Source organism: Cervus elaphus, chromosome 3 (genome assembly GCF_910594005.1).
Source record: "Cervus elaphus chromosome 3, mCerEla1.1, whole genome shotgun sequence".
Classification (NCBI taxonomy): domain Eukaryota; kingdom Metazoa; phylum Chordata; class Mammalia; order Artiodactyla; family Cervidae; genus Cervus; species Cervus elaphus.
In genome coordinates this window covers 19,230,446-19,248,937 of record NC_057817.1, presented here as the reverse complement: position 1 = coordinate 19,248,937, position 18,492 = coordinate 19,230,446, and the positions used below count along the sequence as shown (strand labels likewise).

The 18,492-nt window shown below is 40.2% G+C and overlaps 1 pseudogene; it reads left to right on the top strand.

Annotated features, from left to right (window-relative positions):
- Nucleotides 1–12,870: 12,870 nt before the first annotated feature.
- On the top strand, nt 12,871–14,537 carry LOC122685988 (annotated as a pseudogene).
- Nucleotides 14,538–18,492: the final 3,955 nt, after the last annotated feature.

Sequence of the window (18,492 nt, the reverse complement as noted above, 5' to 3'; positions counted from 1 at the left end):
GGGTATATCGTGCACACACTGCTCAGAGTCTGCTTTACTCCCTTGCATGCCCTTGCTGTCTGCCACTGCTCCAAGCGGCTCAGCTTGCCTGTTTTTTTTTTCTCCTGCTGCTTGCACCAAGGTAGGCACCTCTATGCACATTCAGCAATTGCCAGGGCCTTTGCCAGACCTACTCTGTCATCTTCAGTGGTGCCCCTGCCACTCCCTTCCCTCAGCAGCGTTGGGCTCCCTCCCTCTTGTCTTTATTGCTTTTGGCAGAATAGGAAAAGTAATGAAGCCTGACTCTCTCAGGGCAAGGTGAGTGACTTGGGAGGCACAGCTTTTCGAATGTGTCCTTTGTCCTCTGAGGTTTCCTCCCTCAGGGGCATGCATGCGAGGGTTGAGGCAGGCAATGTCACGATCTTCCTGAAGATACTAGATGATGGCCTTCTCCGCCTACATCAGTGATGTTGGGGGCAGTGAGAATGACAGGAAGGAGTGTCAACCCTAGGGAACTTGGAACAACTATTGTGCAAGCTTCCTTTCAACTATAGAGTATGTGGGCTTAAAAAAATATCCACAGTCTGAAAGTTGAGAGTTATGTTTTATGTGGTGAGAAATTTTTATAACTTGATCTCTGAGTTGGGAAGATCCCCTAGAGAAGGCAAAGGCTACCCACTCCAGTATTCTGGCCTGGAGAATTCCATGGACTTTATAGTCCATGGGATCACAAAGAGTTGGAATGATTGAGCGACTTCTACTTCACTCTATGACTTCAGGCCCCGGAGACTGCATTTTAAGTAACCCTGAGAGAACTGCTCCAAGGAGGTGGTGGAGGGCAGGGGTGGGGTGGTGGTGAGGGTCAGGGGAGCTAGGTTATATAGAAGTTTTACAACAAAGGGCAGGTAGTCAAATATCAAAATATGAAGTTAATTAAAGAAAATTAGGTATCTCAAGTTAAGGAGTTTAGTGCTTTTCTATGTATGCAAAAATGCAAGAGTCTGGGGCTCAGTGAAATCATTCTTGTGATATGTACCTCAGCTATCTGGGGCCAGTTTCCTGAGTTTTCACACTCTGAGTCTCCTCAGGGTTCACCATGGGGAGTGACTGTAGCCTGGTGGCTGCCAGATGGCAGATAGTCTTTCCATCTTGAGTTCCCTCAGGGCTTACCAGCTCACCATCCACGGTGGCTGCAACTGCTGTTGATTGTGACATCCTTGTTTACTGGTATGGCAGGAAGTATTCCATTTCTCAGATAGGCCCCCTTTTTCCTTTCCCATCCAACCCCTAGGCCAACTTTCTCTCATGAAGAAAAGCCTCTTTCCTCTTACAAGCTAGCCTTGCCCTGGTCCAAGGGCATTTTCAGATCACCCACTCCAGTTTTCTTGCCTAGAGAATCCCATGGACAGAGGAGCCTGACAGCCTAGAGTCCATAGAATCGCAGAGTCAGGCATGACTCAAGTGATTGAGCAGAGCATAGGGCCATTCAGAGCAGCCCTGAGCTGTTTTAAAGAGCTGAGATGTCCCTACTTTATGCAGTGATTTTTATGCTGGTTTTTTTTTTTTTTTCCACACTAAGGAACATTTGCTTCATTTTTTCCCTTGGCACCTTATCTACTATACTCTTCTTTCCATTCATTTGGTGAGAATTTTTCCTTTTTTAATGTGGTGGTGGTGTGTGTGTGTGTGTGTGTCTGCTTTGCAGAAGCAATGGGAGTGGAGTAGGGCCTCTCTTTTGGCCCCCTGAAGTATCCCTGATGAAATTTGAAAATCACAATTTGAGAAACACATCAGGGAGGAAAATTCACTCTTGCCATACCTCCTGTGAGGAATAATAGAAATAGAAATAGTCAAATGACCAGTGCTCTCACTAAGCTTTGTTAATCTTTTCCCAAGGTAAAGTACATACAATTATTTTTTTTTCTACAGGATGCTTTCCTGATTTTTCTTTCAAGGACAAAAGATTTGTAGTCTGAGCAGCTGGATCACTTCCTCCCACTATTCTGTCCTTGGAGACATTTGGCCCATTAAAGGGAGCCCACAGATTCCATTTCAACAGATGCATCTCACATTTATTCAGGATATAAGTGATAGGGTGACTCATTGTGCTGCTAATACAATTACAGTCTTTGTTGTTTAAGAATAATATCTTGATTCCATATAGGCAAAGAGATTTATCACCATACTCTGTTGTAAGGAAAGACTGAAAGGACAATATATGTGTAACAATTCAGAGAAAAACTGGAATGTTCCTACTTGGGAATAAAATGGACAGTTTGTCATTTGACTCATAACCTTAGGTGAGTGCATATAGAATGTGGGCTTTCTGAACTTTAGTATAAAGTCATGGATTCCTGTGTTCATCACATTGAAAAACCTATTATGAGGTGCTCTAGGAAGCTGATTGTTGAGAAATGAGAGAAAGAACTCTTATTCACTTTCTTTCATATTTTGTACAAATTCTATCTCTATGTGAGTAAAATACAAGTCCTGGCAAGTACAGTATTTGAATTTTACTTTTGATCACTTTTGGAGCAACATGTACATATGCTTAAATTCTTCAAAGCACATTTCTGAAAAGACTTTATTACTAAACTGATTCTATTTCTCCTTCAACAATGTCTGTCCCTTCTCTTTCTTCCTTTCTTCTTCTGTCGGGGCTCTTGAGATAGCAGGAAGAGTGAATAATACTGCTTACTCTTCCTCAAACTTGTATCCTGGGGGTCAAAAGTACATTCAGGTACTGAAAAAAAGAAAGTACCTTCCTAACTGGAAGTCTCATCAGGAAGACTGCTTTCATGCTTATCAGGAAAAATATCCATGTGGTTTTTCTCTTCTCTAAGGTCTGTATTTAGAAGTAACTTAATAAGATGTGGGTTTGAATCTCAGCTCTGTTGTTTACCAGTTGGGTGACCCAGAGCAGATTATCCTGACTCTTTACATAAAATGGAGATACAGTCTTACTCTCCTAATAGGATCATCAAAGAATTCTGAATGATGTCACACTGACTGGTACATACTTAAGACCCAGTAAATGTTATCTGTTCTTTTTCTTTATTATACTCTCAGGACTAATTGGTAGCTAAATGCATGAGAGTTATGGATTATTTGAAAGCCAGCCTCAGTTAACTGAGTGGGAAAGGAGAGGGAATATAGTTTTTGACACATGACCTATTCTTTGATCTCTAGTGGGCTAGTTAACTTCAAACCCAAGGAACTACATCCCAATCATAGGATTGGGTTTTGATTAAGGTTATATTGACCATGATTTGATTTGACAATGAACAAACAAGAGGAGCATATTACAGGTTAAAAGAATTAGGAAGATGCAAGAGGACTCTTGACTTAAGATAGGCAAAATGCTATTATTTTGTGCTCATGAAGCAGTGCTATATAACAGAAAGCCATATTCTTTGGAACTAGAGAGAGCTGGGTTCAGATTCCAATTCTAAGGGGTACTAGTATGTACATTTTAGCAAAATCTTTTCTTTTTCTCCCTTGTGATATGTAGATAAGCATACTTACTTTGGAGTATTAAAAAAATTGAATGGATTTTTAAAGTACTTATTAGTACCATGTTAGGCATATAGTAATTTCTCTAAAAATGTTAGGGTTTTTAAATTTTTTCCCTGTTTTCTCCTCTTTAATGATGCATAATACTATGATTTAACACTAATTCTAAGTTTAGCTCATGCTCTGTCTTAAAGAGTATTTTCTCTGTTGGCTCATGATTTGATTTGCTCATTTCCTGAGAAGCCCCTTCCCTCACTATCTTCGTCTGCTCGAGCCTGACACAGTCCATCTTAACTAAGTGTTAAAGGAAGGCAAATTTTTGTCTCAGCTGAATTACCAATTAATGACATATAATTCTACCTAGAACTGCATTAGTTGGAGAAGTCTCTTTGCCTACACCATGCAAATGAATCTTTATGTATGTATTCCCAGTGACAGCCACTTGGGACTTTTTTTTTGAAAGTAGGTAAAGCATAAATCATGAATTAATGAAACACTCTGACTGTGAAGCTGCTTCCGCATCTGACTAAGGGGATTAATTCTTCATAGCTATGACTCTTGAGAGAAATCTTGAGAGTCCCTTGGACTTGCAAAGAGAAGAAACCAGTCCATCCTAAAGGAAATCAACCCTGAATATTCATTGGAAGAACTGATGCTGAAGCTGGAGCTCTAATACTTTGGCCACCTGATGCGAAGAGCCAACTTCCTGGAACTGATGCTGGGAGGGATTGAAGGCGAAGGAGAAGGGGGTAGCGGAGGATGAGATGGTTAGATAGCATCACTGACTCAATGCACATGAATTTGAGCTAACTCCAGCAGACAGTGGAGGAGACAGGACCCTGGTATGCTGCAGTCCATGGGGTCACAAAGAGTCAGACATGACTGAGCGACAGTGACTGAAAAAAGTCAGATTATGGTTTCAGCAAAATAGTAAACTTTGGTTGTTTTTCTTTCCCTCTCAGTTTGACATTAAGGTAACTTTGTATTACAATCCACTGTCCTGGTGCTTGGTTTTAAAATAAAGTTTTATTGGTACACAGCTGAACCTGCTCATCAGTGTATTGTACATAGCTGCCTTCAGGCTACAAAGCAGAGGTGGGCAGTTGTGCAGAGAATAAACCGTGTTTGACCCCTGAAGCTGAAAGTATTTACTATCTGGACTTTTACAAGAAAAGTTTGCTGACATCTGTTGTAAAGAATTTGAAAGCTATTTATATGTTGACCTATGCTTAGGCTTTCTTTAGATTGAACCCAGAGCACAGGGTAGATGGTTTCTATAATAGGACACAGTAAGTAAGTAAGTAAGTAAAGTCACTCAGTTGTGTCCGACTCTTTGTGACCCCCTGGACTGTAGCCTACCAGGCTCCTCCTTCCATGGGATTTTCCAGGCAAGAGTACTGGAGTGGGCTGCCATTTCCTTTTCCAGAGGATCTTCCCCACCCAGGGATCGAACCCAGGTCTCCCGCATTGTAGGGAGATGCTTTACTATCTGAGCCACCAGGGAAGTCTATAATAGGACACAGGAGGTCTGTGACAAATGTCAGTTGAATTAAATATCTTAAAAAAAAAATTCTAGAAAAAATTGTTAGTAGAAATTCTTAGCATGACGACATAGGTTTTTACTCTTCCTGCTTGTTTAATTGGTTTGCACTGAATACAAGAATGATCTCTACTGTTAAAGAAAGGCTTGGCATCATTGGAAATGGACACGCTCAAGAATCAGTTGAGGTAAAGGAGGAGTGAAAACTTCCTAATTAGTGTTGGCTGAGCTCCACCCAACTCTCTGGCGAGTTCTCATGGTGTCAGGGTACTGCGAAGCCTTGCTCATGAATGGAAGGACATCTTAAATTTTTTGCAGCTAGTAAACCTTCAACAGGAAGCCTTCCTGCCTTTTCTCTATCCAAACATCTCATTTTCCACAGGATTAGCATGACTCTGCCCAGCTCCTTTCACAATGTTGTGGCAAAGAAATGGAAAAACTATTAAGCCGAAAAATTATACCAACTGGCATAATTTAGCTAGGTCAGTACCCTTAAAATGTCATGCATTTGTAGCTTCATTAAATGACTTTTTTTAACCAGACAGAGCTCCAACCTCTGGTCTAGTGGGGCTTTGGTGGCTAACTCGATCCAGCCAGAGCTTATGTGTGACTCTTTGTGAGCAGTTGACCCTTTCCAGAGCCTAGGAGTGTGGGAACCAGTACCTGGGCAGAGCTGAGCCTAGACCACCCACTCATTTCACACAGCCCATTAAATGGTTGTCATATGATGCTATGTTACTCCTCCCGTTGACCTTGCCCTGAACGGCTGTGTGTCGAATTACTAATTATCCCTACAGCTTTGCCACGTAAATGCCATTTAATTTCCACCTCCACTTTTGGAAGCCACACTGCTCAGAGAGAACCACTGCAATAACCTCAGAAGCTAGCTGTTTCTTGTAAGGCAACGGGATGCCATCTACCACCACTGTAACCATCGCCACCGAGAAATGTTCTCTGAGTACAAACGATAGCTAAAAACAGAAAACAAACAAGAGGGGAAAACAAAAGACAGAAGAGAAAAGAAAAGGAAAAGAAAAACCCTGCATTTACTATTCAGCTCTGGACCATTCTCATGCTTCAGGTTCATGCCTAGTTGACCCTGGACACCTGCCGGTGCTATATGAAAATAACAAGCCACCATCTGGGGGTTTCATCATCTCACTCAGAGGCAGAAGTGTCTCTAAGGATTATGCTTTGCCTACTTGGCACGGAAATCCTGCTTTAGCTTCAGTGATTAGCAAATGTAGGGAGTGATTTCCCTCAGTCTAGACCCCAAAGACTAGCCCAGACAGACACAGGAATTCCCATGAAAACCCTCTAGGCTGCAGGCCATAATTTACCTTCTGTTGTTGCAATATTCTTGCTAGGAGATTGCTAGTAAAATTTTGCAAATGTTTCCATTTAAAATGACCCATTCATTTGGGATTACAAAATGCTAAAATCAAGACCATACTTGAAGAAGATAACTTGGGAGCAGAGTAGGTCAGACAGGAGTGGGCAATGGGCGTGGATTGGAAGAACAGTCAGGAGGCTGATGATCATTTAAACATAGGATTCCTTCTATGTTAAAATTATTTGTAGTTACTAAAAAATAATGGACTACACAGGTCTCTCACATATGGCTAAATTCAAAGGAATTTGGTTTTAAAAAAAGAACCTAGGTTTAATTCATTTTTTTAGCAATCAACACTAAAATCAAAGCAAGGGCCTCAACCTAAGCAGGGTTTGTTGTTTTGTTGGCTGTTTAGATAGAACTTTTTTTTTTTTTTTTGGTGAATTTCCTAGTTGGCTTTCAAATAACTGACATGTAATTTCCTAAACCTAGAAATAAACCAAAAAAGATGCTTGTTTTTATGAATACGAAGGGCAGTATGACTTTATTCACTTCTTCTTTAAACATTTATTTGACATCTGCTTCATATCAGGCACTGTGTTAGGTGCTGGGAATACAACAAGGAGAAAAAATAGACTCAGTTCCTACTGCATGACGTTATAGTACCTCTTAACTAATTCTCCTAACTAATCCTCTTGAAACAATGATAAATTAGAATAGATGCAAATTCACCTATTTAGCAAATAAAAAACATGATAACTTTACAGATGAGTGTTTCATGGCATCCTTTCCTCTACCTTCAGACTATATATATTTTTTACTTTATTACAATTCAGCATCATTTCTTTTTCTGTCAATGTCTTTTTCAATTAGGAAAATAACTCCACTTTTTGGAGAAAATGGAAAACTTTGAACTGTTTGGAAATGTATTTCTCATTATTAGTCTCTATTTCAAAACTCTTCTACTATGATTTAAGTCCTACTTTCTTCCAGCCTAATCTTTCTGGACTTTGTTGCTATTGCTCAGTCGCTCAGTTGTGTCCGACTCTTCGTGACCCCATGGACTGCAGCACGCCAGGCTTCCCTGTCCTTCACCAACTCCTGGAGCTTACTCAAACTCATGTCCATTGAATCGCTGATACCATCCAACAATCTTATCCTCTATCGTCCCTTTCCTCCTGTCTTCAATCTTTCCCAGCATCTGGGTCTCTTTCAATGGCTTTTCAATGGCTCTCACATCACGTAGCCAAAATATTGGAGCTTCATCTACAGCATCAGTCCCTCCAATGAATATTCAGGGTTGATTTCCTTTAAGATTGACTGGTGGTTTGATCTCCTTGCAGTATCTTTCTGGCACAGCTTTCATTGTTCCCCCTTCCTGTCAGCCCAAACAGCTTTTCTTCTTCTCACATGCCCACCTTGCCCCATCTCTCTGTCTTTGCTCACCATGTCTCCTTTGCCCAAAATGCCCTTCCTCCAACATCTCCTCCTAACTAATCCTACTCAGTTCCAAGGACCAACTTCTATGTCATCTCCTTTATGAAGTTCTGCCTACAAAAGAGAGAGAGTTAAGCTTTCTGTTCTCTTCTAAACAACTAGAGCACTTTTTACTTCTCAGCAATAATGCAGGGCCAACAACATGTCTCTTCTTTTCCACTGGTGTGTCAGCTTACAGAAAGCAGGCAAAATACCTTACTTCTATTACATTGCTTATAAAAACCTTTAATTTATTTATTTATTATAATATGTAATTATAATTACATGTAATAGAATCATATTACATGTAATTATAATGATATATACTAATTATAATAATATAATATAATTACTATAATATGTAATTGCAACTGTATATTATATTTTTATTTATAATAAATACATTTTATTACCTTGGTAATCCATGAAGACACAGCACAGTATTTCTTGAGAAGTTTCCATGTGTCAGTTGTTGCACAAAGCATATATATATATATATATATATATATATACAAAGCATATATATATATATATATATGCTCAATTTCCACCCTGCTGGTGGGCATTAAACACATAGGTGCTATAAATATGGTATTTGTGTAAGACCAAAGTAATGCTCAAATATCCTTCCAATCTGGCCCAATGCTTGACTTTTTACACTGGAGTTGAGGTCGCAGGGGCCATCATGAGCAAAAAAAAATTTAAAGGTTTATATGCTCTGATAGTACTTGCTTTTGGTGGCATCTGACTTTTTATATACCTTGTTTCGTGAAAAATTGGGTTAGGTCAACCCTGGATCTGTTGTTTAGTCATGAAGTTGTGTCTGATTCTTTGTGACCCCATGAACTGTCGCCTTCCAGGCTCCTCTGTCCATGGGATTTCCCAGGCAAGAATACTGGAGTGGGTTGCCATTTCCTTCTCCAATGGATCTTCCCCACCTAGAGATCAAACCTACATCTCCTGCTTGGCAGGCTGATTCTTTACTACCAAGGCACTTGGGAAGCACTAGACCACTCAAGTATGACGTAAATCAAATCCCTTATACAGTAGAGGTGATGGGTAGATAAAAGGGATTAGATCTGGTAGAGAGAGTGCCTGAAAAACTATGGATGGAGATTTGTAACACTGTAACAAGAGGTGGTGACCAAAACCATCTCTCCCCCCCAAAAATTGAAGAAGGCAAACTGGTTGTCTGAGGAGGCTGTACATATAACTGAGGAAAGAAGGGAAGCAAAAAGCAAGGGAGAAAGGGAAAAATAGGCCCAACTGGATGCAGAGTTCCAGAGAATAGCAAGAAGAGATAAGAAGGCCTTCTTAAATCAACGGTGCAAAGAAATAAAGGAAAACAATAGAATGGAAAGACTAGAGATCTCTTCAAGAAAATCTGAGATATCAGGGGACATTTCATGCAAGGATGGGCACAATAAAGGACAGAAAAGGTCAGAACCTAACATAAGCAGAAGATATTAAGAAGCAGTGGCAAGAATACACAAAAGAACTATATAAAAAAGGTCTTATCGATCCAGATAATCATGCTGGTGTGGTCATTCATTTAGAGCCAGACATCTTAGACTATGAAGTCAAGTGGGCCTTAGAAAGCACCACCATGAACAAAGATAGTGGAGGTGATGGAATGAAAGCTGAGCTAAAAGATGATGCTGTTAAAGCACCGCACTTAGCATGTCAGCAAATATGGAGAACTCAGCAGTGGCCGTAGGACTGGAAAATATCAGTTTTCATTCCAATGCCAAAGAAGAACAATACCAAAGAATGTTCCAGCTACCAAATAATTGTGCTCATTTCATATGCTAGCAAAGTTATGCTCAAAATCCTTCAAGCTAGGCTTCAGCAGTATATGAACTAAGAACTTCCAGATATACAAACTGGGTTTAAAAAAGACAGAAAAACCAGGGATCAAATTGCCAACATTCGTTGGATCATGGAGAAAGCAAGGGAACTCCAGAAAAACATCTACTTCTGCTTCATTGACTACACTAAAACCTTTGACTATGGACCACAATACACTGTGGAAAATTCTTAAAGAGATGGGAATACCAGACCACCTTACGTATCTCCTGAGAAACCTGTATGCAGGTCAAGAAGCAACAGTTAGAACCAAACATGGAACAATGGACTAGTTTCAAAGAGAAAGAAGTATGTCAAGGCTGTATATTGTCACCCTGCTTATTTGACTTCTATGCAGAGTACATCATGCGAAATGCTGGGTTGCATGAATCACAAATTGGAATCAAGATTGCTGGGAGAAACTGTTGTTGATAAACAACCTTAGATATGCATATGACACCACTCTAATGGCAGAAAATGAAGAGGAAGTAAAGAGCCTCTTGATGAGGGTGGAAGAGGAGAGTGAAAAAGTTGGCTTAAAACTCAACATTCAAAAAACTAAGATCATGGCATCTGGTCCCATCACTTCACGGCAAATAGAAGGTGCAAAAGTGGAAGCAGTGACAGATTTTATTTTCTTGGGCTCCAAAATCACTGTGGATGGTGACTGCAGCCATGAAATTGAAAGATGCTTGCTCCTTGGAAGAAAAGCTATGACCAACCTAGACAGCATATTAAACAGCAGAGACATCATTTTGACAACAAAGATGTATATAGTCATGTATGGATGTGAGAGTTGGTCCATAAGGAAGGCTGAGCACCGAAGAATTGATGCTTTCAAATTGTGGTGCTAGAGAAGACTCGAGAGTCCCTTGGACTGTAAGGAGATCAAACCCATCAATCCTAAAGGAAATCAACCTTGAATATTCATTGGAAGGACTGATGCTGAAGTACTAATACTTTGATTACTTGATGTGAAGAGCGGACTCGTTGGAAAAGATCATGATGCTGGGAAAGCTTGAAGGCAAAAGAAGGGGGCAACAGAGGATGAGATGGGTAGATAGCATCACTGACTCAATGGACATGAATTTAAGCAAACTCTGGGGTATAGTGGAGGACAGGAGCCTGGCACGCTGCAGTCTATGGGGTCACAGAGAGTCAGACACAATGTGGCAACTAAACAACATTAACAACAACACTGGATCACCATGACAGAAGTTGGGTGACTCTTCAAACTTGCAGCTACAATTTGTAATCAGGCCCAGAGGTGCAGTTTCTGCTCTTGCCCAGGCTACCTGACTGCCTTCTTCAGTCAGGCAGGAGAGAGGAAAAACGGGAAAGTATAGGCTGCTTTGATGTTAGATTCACCTGTGGTGTTAGACACAGCTTCACCCATAACTAGAGTGAGAGCTTTTTTGGGGATGCCAATTTCATCTGTAAGATAAGCAGAGTAATACTCTCCTCAGTGAGAATAAGTAAAATATATAAACTCTACTATCCATAACTATGTCCACAAACTATGGTCCATAGGTCAAATCTGGCTTGCTGTACTGAAGCACATGGACATCCATTTATTATATAACATCTATGTGTCTGCATAACGTAGGCAGAACTGAATATACACAATCAAGATGGTATGGCTCATAAAGCCTCAAATATTTACTATCTGGCCTTTTATAAACAAAGTTTGCTGTTCCCTGTAGTAGAACACAGCCCTGCACACAGAAGAGAATTGTCGTAATTATTCTTTTTCACCATTCTCTCTTTCCAAAGTGGAAGAGAAAGGATGGAGAAGAATTGGCAAAAGAGAGACTAGGGTGGCTAATTGTCTCTTTCCATTTAATGGAAACTCAAATTGGAATTGACCTTGAGTCTGGGACTGAGACCTAACAGTGACTTGAAGAAGTAAAGAAAATGTTTTTCCACATTGAGAACTGTCACTGGTCCAAAAAATGTTTCTTTCCTCTTGGAAAGCACTGTATGTCACCATTGAAGTTAATAGTTCATTCTTGATTACAGTTATCATTGGCAGAGACCATGAAAATCTTCCACCAGAGTGTAGCACTGCCATTCCAGGCAGATTTTGCCTGTGTTGGTATTGATTTCAATTAAAACAAGTTATCTCAGTCACTGGACTTCCTGTTGGCTGCACTCATTGCCCAGTGATGCAAATGGAAAGCCTGTTTCAAACCTATGCTATCTGGTTACTTACAACAAGGCCCGGGCAGCTGGGTATATAAACAAACCTCAAGGACCAATCATTGTAGAAGGAAATGATCTTCATTTGCCCTCCATGATGTCATCCATGTTAGGCCTGACAAAGTTTAAACAGTTATTGACTGTGAGACCAGGCCAGACAAATCTTATGAATTCATCTTATTCCTCTTCAGGGCAGGTAGTCAAGCATATCCCAAAACATTTGATTTGGTTCAGTTCCTTGTGTATATTTCCTTTCTGTCTCTCCTTCCCCCCCCCTACCCCGCCTCCTCCTGTGGGAGGGGTTTGTGTGTTTGCATAAAGCATAGCATGATGGTGTTCTGCATCTGTGTTTATATTCTGTGGCTTAGCTTTTCTCTTCTACCTGTTAGTTTATAAGTAACCTAATCCAGGGATGAAACTCCTTCATTGCACATAATGATTCAGCAGTTTGTGTCAGAATGGTTCTTTATAATAGCAAAACAGACCATTCTTTCCAAAGATACATGGCACATGAAGCAAAATGTATAGCACATGTTGCAATTTGTGCTTTAGTAAATTCACATATTTCAATTGTTGCCTTTAAGGCTCATGCACTAGATCAAGTCACCTAGCTAAAAAGTGGGCCTAAGTCACTGTGGAACAGATTGACTGTTTTTTGTTTTTTTTCCCCCAAACTCTTCATTGAGACATGTAGCTAGATAATATTCCCCAGCCTTCTTTACAGTTAGATGCAGGCTTTTCCTATCCTTTCCTTTGTGGGTTTAGCACTGTTAATTGAAAGCTAATTCACTCTTCCTTCATGCTACCTATAACGTCCCAGCAGAGAGTCCCCTCTAAATAAATATTTTTGCCCTTTCTCTCACCCTTTCTTTTGCATTTGGTGCTAAGAATGGTGTAGGGGGTTATTCAAAGATAAAAAAGAGTTTCTATGCAATTTCACAAATGCAATTCTCTTCTGATTTGGTGATATTTAGAATCTGGGAGCATGAGCCTACCTTCCCAGTCTGTGCTCCACGCTGCCTATATCCTCATTCTAGAAAAGCCATCAGCAAACTTAAAACCCATGATTGCTCTACAAGAGTCTAAGCAAGTCCAGTCCCATCTGTCACTAGCAGTTGGAAAGCAGAGGGGAAATGGGGATGAACAAGGGAAGGAAAATGGTGGGAGAGAGGGAATAGGGTAAAGAAGAAAGAGGAAAATCTGAAGAGTGCCTGGACTAAAAGCATGCGTTCTGATTTTCAAGATGTCCATCTAATGCCACTTTTTTTTTTTAAATTGTGTGGTAGAAGCTGATGCCACTTTCTGAGGATAAAATAGTACGATTTTTTTTAAAAGTATATAGGAATGAATAAGTTTGTTAAATTTATGACACAGGCTTGTATAACCAATATACATTTTTTTTTTTTTAAAGGGTGGTTTAATGTGGAAAATCTTTTGCTGGTATTATGCCCTCTCCTAATGGGGTTATCTTTTATTTACTTCTAAAATTTTTATTATTTGAAGGATAAGTGCTTTACAATGTTGTGTCGGCTTCTGCTGTAAAACAACATGAATCAGTCATAATTATATATGTGTCCCCCTCCCTCCTGCGCCTCCCTCTCCCTCCCACCGGACCTCTCTAGGGTTAGTTAAGGCACTGGGGCTGCGCATGAGCAGTAGCCGCAGCATTAGAAATATGGTGGAGGAAGAGTAAAAGAGAGATGCTTTTGGTTCCAGAAAGTCGCCTAGAAAGAAGAAGGCATATCAGGCCCTCAAAGCTACCCAAGAAGAGCAGGTGTTTTTGCAAAAAAGAAGGAGCAGAGGAAATGAAAAGAGCTCAAGTTTAGGCATCAGGGTTCCTAAATGATTCCTGGTAGCAACGGCATAACAGAGTATGCCTTAGACAGTTAGAAGTGAAACTCTGTGGCTTGGAAGTCCCAGATAAACATTTCTTGACCTTTGTTCTAGGAATCCAAAGGGTTAATGGGGTGAATTAATTAGTGCTGAGGATCGTTGCAAGACTTTGCCTGAATAAGATTTTCAGTGGTTTCTTTGTGAAAGTAACCTTTCCTACCATAAACTCACTTTGGAATAGTGGAACTTCATATGACCTGGGTATGTGTGTGTGCTCAGTCATGTCCAGCTCTTTGTGACCCCGTGGACTATAGCCGGCCAGGCTCTGCTGTCCATGAGATTCTCCAGGCAAGAATACTGGAGTGGGTTGCATTCCCTTCTCCTCCAGGGGATCTTCCTGACCCAGGGATCAAACCCAGGTCTTCTGCATTGCAGGAGGATTCTTTACTGTTTGAGCCACTGGGAAACCCTTATGTGACCCGAGGATTTCCAAATCTAAAGTTTTTTCAGGAACTTAACTTGAAACACAGACAATCCAAGGTCAAGAATAAAGGCGTCCCTCTGACAGACAACAGAATGATTGAGCAGCACTGGGGGAAGTTTGGTGTCATTTGCTTGGAAGATTTCATTCATAAAGTTGCCTTCCCAGGGAAGAATTTTCAGGTGGTCTCGGGGTTCTTGTGCCATTTCCACCTCTCAGTGGCCCACTGTGCTACCAGGAACAGAGTGGGCCTCCTCAAGGCGGGGGACTCACCTGGTTATGGAGGCAAACACAACACTCAGCTCCTTGGGCAGGTGAACGAAACCCAGAATCTCTGAAAGCACAGGGCATCGGGAGCATGTGTTTTTGTTTCCTGTAATGTTACCCAGTATCTTCAAATGTTGCATGCATGCTTGGTTGCTCAGTCATGTCCGACTCTTTGTGACCCCATGGACTAAGCTCGCCAGGCTCCTCTGTCTGTGGAATTTTCCAGGCAAGAATACTGGAGTGGGTTGCCATTTCCTCCCTTAGGGGATCTTCCTGACCCAGGAATCAAAGCTGCATCTCGAGTAACTCCTGTATGATCAGGCAGATTCCTTACCATTGAGCCACTTGGGAAGCCCATCTTCAAAGGTTATGTACTGTTATATTCTCGGAAGCTGAAGGGGAAGTGTCAGGGAAAAGATGGTGATATACACAGCAGGCCCTTTTTATCCTACCTCAGTTCCAAGGAAAAGTTGCTGTGTGTTTTCCCCACTGGCCACCATCCACTCTGAAACCAGCCAATGACTCATGCCATGGAAGAGGGAGTCCTGTTTTTGCACATCTTCTTTCCTGGAGTTTAATGTTTGTGAATGAATACTCCAGTGTGAATACAAGATAGCAATAGACCAAGCCCAAAGGTCTATTTCAACTTGGGGATTCCCAGGGCCTTGTTTTGGGAAGAACTTAAAGCACAATTAGAAAGAAACACACACACACATAAAAATTACAGTAATTAACCTGGAGCAAATGTTCAGGAAGGCTGAAGTGAAGTCTATGAAATCATGAAGGGTGTAGCTTCAAAATGAACAATAGCTCAATTTCATAAATGTTTATTGAGTTTATGAATTTCAACCCATGTACTAAGCCCTGAGAATACAAAGAAAATAGACAGTCTTGCAGTGAAGTACAGACACATACAGTAATTTATGCAGAACAGAAGTGGTGGTGGGAATGCTAGAGGGCTTCCTAGATGATGTGGAGGATGTAGTAAATCTTGAATGAGTAGAGATTGATCCTCAGAAGAAAACATTACAGGCAGAAGACAGAAAGGACCTCTGAGGAACTATGAGCATTGTTCAGAATTGATAGAGTGTAAAATGTGAAGCAGGCTTCCCTGTGGCTCAGACAGTAAAGAATCTGCCTGCAATGTGGGAGACCTGGGTTCAATCCCTGGGCCAGGAAGATCCCCTGGAGAAGGGAATGGCTACCCACTCCAGTATTCTGGCCTGGGAAATCCCATAGAGAGAGAAGCCTGGCGGACTACCAGTTCACGGGGTCGCAAAGAGTCTGACACGATTGAGCAACTAACACATACACACAAGACATGAAGCTAAGAGTGATGGGCGATGAAAGCTAGAAAGTAAGAACCCCTTGCTACTTTCAGATGGCATTTAGGATTTTTAAGGATTATATCATTCCATGGAAAGGCCCAAGTTCAAGTGGTGTTGAGAAAACTAAATAGCTACATGTAAAAGAATGAAATTAGAATATTTTCTAATACCATCTAAAAAATGAACTCAAAATGGATTAAAGACCTAAATGTAAGACCAGATACTATAAAACTCCTAGAGGAAAACACAGGCAGGACGCTCTTTGACATAAATTTCAGCAATATATTTTTGGATCTTCTCTTAGATTAATGGAAATAAAAGCAAAAATAAACAAATGGTACCTGATTAAAAGTTTTTACATGGCAAAGGAAACCATAAACAAAACAAAAAGACAGCCTACAGAATGGGAGAAAACATTTGCAAATGATGCAACTAACAAGGGATTAATTTCCAAAATATTCAAACACCCTGTACAGCTCAAAAGAAAAAAAATAAATAAATAAATGGGCAAAAGACTTAAATAGACATTTCTCCAAAGAAGATATAGAGATGGCCAACAGGCACATGAAAAGATGCTCAGCATCACTGATTTTTGGAGAAATGCATATCAAAACCACAATGAGGTATCAATTCACACCAGTCAGAATGGCCAGCATCAAAAAATCTACAAATGATAATCACTGGAGAGGGTATGGAGGAAAGGGCACCCTCCTACACTATTGATGGGAGTGTAACTTGGTGCAGTCACTAGAGAACAGTATGAAGTTTCCTTAAAAAACTAAAAAAAAAAAAAAAAATAGAGTTACCATATGATCCAGCAATCCCACTCCTTTGTATATATCTGGAGAAAACTCAAACCTGAAAAGATAGATGCACCCCAGTGTTCATAGCAGCACCATTTACAATAGCCAGTACCTGGAAGCAACTGCAATGTCCACAGAGAGATGAATGGATAAGGGTGATGTATATATTCCAATATACAATGAAATATTACTTATAAAAAAGAATGAAATAATGCCATTTGCAGCAACATGGATGGGCCTAGAGACTTTCATACCGAGTGAAACAAGTCAGACAGAGAAAGACAAAATTATATGAGATCACTTGTATGTGGAATCTAAAAAAATAATACAAGTGAATCCATTTATAAAACAGAAATTGACTCACAGACATAGAAAGCAAATTTATCGTTACCCAAAGGGAAAGATGGAGAGGGATAAATTTGTAATTCGGGATTAACAGATATACAATTACTATTTATAAAACAGATAAACAACAAGAATCTACTGTATAGCACAGGGAACTATGTTTAATATCCTGCAATAACCCATAATGGAAAAGAAACAGAATATATTCAGATGTGTGTGTAACAGAATCACTTTTCTGTAAGCTTGAAACATTGCAAAGTGACTATACTTCAAAAAAACAGCAATTTAAAAAGTGAAAAAGATCAATAAAAACAATATTTCAGATAAAACCCTAGAAGATTCATGATAAATTACCTACAGGTTCAAGGACATTTTTTATGCCATTCTCAGCATATGGCATTTCCTGTATTCTTACATATGAATGGTATGAGTCTTACACATTTAAGTACTTAGCTGTGTGTGCAATCTTTGTACATCAGAAAACACAAGGGTTGTATCAGAATGGCACATATTTAAGTATTAAATACAGGGCAAAGAACCAATTCCCTATGAATTCAAAGAAGGGAGAAAACCTTTGTAGGTTGAGTGGCATCCCTGTTGTTCTTCCTCCCTGTTTTTACTCCTTTTCCCCTCTTCCCTTTCTTTCTCTCCTTTCACAATTATGTAATGGTCTCTGTGTGCCAGGATATATGACAAAAACTGGGAATATAGTGATTAGCAGAGATAGATGGCTACCAAACAATTCCCCACACCCTCCAAAAAAATATGATTATTAAGTGTTCTCAAGAAAGCACACTCTGTAAAATGGAATTAACAAGGCTGAATGGCATAATGGAAATCTTCCTGGAGAGTTTGTTAAACTGCCACCTGAAGCATAATGAGAAGACAGAACGGATCCCTGAAGGAGGAGTAGGTGTGGACAGATGGCGAGGAGCAGGGGAGGACATGTGAGCCTCACTAAATGAAGTGACGAAAGACAGGAAAACTCCCAAAAGACGGCACAGAGGATTCATGTGATGCATAATGAGAACATTAATGGCTGCAATATTCCTTCTTTGATAAATCCATATGAAAACCTTTCTGACACCATTAAAATCCACCCTTTCTTCATATCCTACTTTTTATTTTAGTGATTTCTACAGGATTTATAAACATTATATTTTCCCTTCACATTCCTTTATCAGGGAATTAATTTAGACCACACTCATTTGGAACTTACTTTGACACAATTTAGCTCAAATAGATTGCTGCATATTGTCATGTATGGATATGAGAGTTGTACCATAAAGAAGGCTGAGCACCAGAGAATTAATGCTTTTTTTTTTTTTTTTTTACTCCAAAGGGTTTATTGAAACAAGTTTCACCTACAAGTCAGGGCAGAGGGGATGGGACTTATAAACAGGAACCTGGGAGGGGGGCCTGGGGGCACAGGGTGGAACCCAAAACAGAGTGAAATAAATAGAGGAAGAGAGTGAAGGGTCAGGAGTGGAAACGGACAGACTATCACACAGTGATAACAACATGGGGGAAGGGGGCTCCATTAAAATCCC